Genomic DNA, 2487 nt, shown 5'->3' on the forward strand with positions numbered 1-2487 from the left:
CACAGACTACCTATTACAATGCAGTCTGAGCCCTGCCACATGCACAGTGGAGGACCTTCTTACAGCAACACCAGAGGCACTCCAAGTGACCAGGTACTGGTCAAAGAACATTTAATATAAACGTTTTTAAACTTTGTGTGTATTTTTTTTAAAAACCCATTGCAACTGTATCCTTAATTTGCTCCTGATACGATAAATAAATAATTTTATTGACTTCACCGGAGTGTATTACACTTGAAATAATAGGAACCAGGATGTTCTAGCTGCACCAAGTAGTTCATGCATGCAAGAGGTGCCTTGATGGTGTGGCTGTCCTTGGGGCCCCTTGAGGCTGTAAAATAACCACATGGACAATGCTCCATGTGAAATAGGGTAACTTCCAAAACGATGCTCATGGTTTGGAGCACAGCAGAAATCAGTTTTATGTTTATTTATATTCCTTTTTTTATCTCTCCATAATGTGCATCTATCTGGAGTGCGGAGCTTGTGGCCCTCCAGAGTGCTGGACTTCACCTCCCATCAGCCCTAACTGTAGCAACTAATTAAAACTGTAGGTCAGCAGCATCTGGAAAGTTGATCGAGAACATTATGGTTTCTCTAATTTACACAAAATTTTTGGTTCCAGATTTCAAACACAGTGCAGAATGTGGCCGTCCTGATGCTATCAGGCTGCAACTCCCATCAGCCTCAGCCACTATAGCCAGTCGTAAGGAATGCTGGAAGAGGCAGCTGAGCAACATTCAAAAGACTGCATGATATTGCTCTAGAAGTTGCCTGTTGTCTTGCAAAAATCTGACAACCCAACAGTTTCCATAGGGTTTTGTTAGGCAAAGAATACTCAGGTGTTTTTGGCAGGTCCTTCCTCTGAAATGCAGCCTACAGCACCCAGTGTTCATTGACAGCCTCCCATCTAAGTCCTAACCAGAGTTGATCCTGCTTACTTTCCAAGATAAGAAGGGATCTGGTGCCTTTAGGATATTTCAGCCTGATATTGATGTACTCTCTCTCCAAAGCTCCGGAAACTGCACAAAAAGATTTGACTAAGTTTGGTAAATATTAAATATTACAACTTGGCAGCTGTAATATTTAATTTTTGTTTATTGTGTTTTTGTGCAGTTCCATGAGGTTTGGAGAGAGAGACCAGGGTCACTCTATTCTTCCTAATCACTATGATCTGAGCTGTACACTCGTGCAGGTTTCTTTGTATGATTCTCTTGATTAATGGGGAAAAAACAGTGGCACTGAAAAGTACAGCATCTGAGGTGGCAAACCTCCATCTGTAGTGTTAATTCTGTGATGGCGCATTGATACGATAGTCACTGAGCAATTAATGCTACAACATGCGTCATTGCTGCTTTTCCTTTTTGAACTGTTTCCATGTGGCACATGCAATATTCACTTGGAAGGAAGCCCTATTGATTTCAAAGTGTATGTGTAGGACTGTAGCTTTAAATCACTTTTTTTGCATTCCCCAAATACGTTATTTGCTAAAAATGTCAACTGGTCAGAATAACTCTAATTTAAAGCTCCCTTCTTCCTTGCATTAAGAGTGCTAAACTCCAGACTAAAAGAATTGTTTGGATCTTATTCATACCCATTTTACATAAAGGTAAATTGCAATGATTTCAGTTAAACTTGTTCAACAGTAAAATCACCTGAAACATGTCAGGTCAAAACAACAGGGGATACGGGCAGTAGCTCTTTAATGTGTCTTCTTGGGGTCTCTTTCTTAGGATGCATCTACCCTGTAGAATTAATACAGTTTGACACCACTTTAACACTCCTAGCTAAACACTATAATTTATTTATTGTGTCAAAAGCAAATTGAGAATACAGTTATTGTGTATTAATGCTATGGAATTTTGAGAGTTATAGTTTGGTGAGGCATTAGCACAATTTAGAAAACCACAACTCTCATGATTCTGTAGTATTGATCCATGGCACTTAAAGTGGTGTCAAACTGCACTAATTCTACAGGGTAGATAAACCCTTAGTAACTTAGCACTAAACTGTTAGCCCATTCTGAGTAATACTCGGGAGGAAAACGAACTCTGAACTGGATTTGCTTTATGATATAATAATTATCTGGTTTTGGATTTGAATGCTGAAATTCATTACTGTATAATTAAGCTCTTTAAACTGATAGTGCATCTATTTGATCTTTGTGCAGAACGAGTACTAAAACAACTGCGCATCTCATGCATATATGTGACTCAAGTAGTTTTTAATTTTATTTGCCCAGCTATTTAAATTCTCACCAGCTAGACCAGCCACTGTGGTTGCAGGTTGATGCTTGTAATCCCGGCTATTTCCTCAAAGCTGATTAAGCAAATGAAAACGGCATTCCAGTTAGAAGTGGCAGCCAAGCTAAACCTTTTTTAATAAACAAATTACAACATAAGAGTCATTATAAAAGGGAGAAGTGAAGAAGTAGATCATGAGCAACGTACCCTGTGGGAAATCTCAAGTTCTTGCACGTGGAATTTG

The sequence above is a fragment of the Anolis sagrei genome, chromosome 2 (assembly GCF_037176765.1).
Source record: "Anolis sagrei isolate rAnoSag1 chromosome 2, rAnoSag1.mat, whole genome shotgun sequence".
Classification (NCBI taxonomy): Eukaryota; Metazoa; Chordata; class Lepidosauria; order Squamata; family Dactyloidae; genus Anolis; species Anolis sagrei.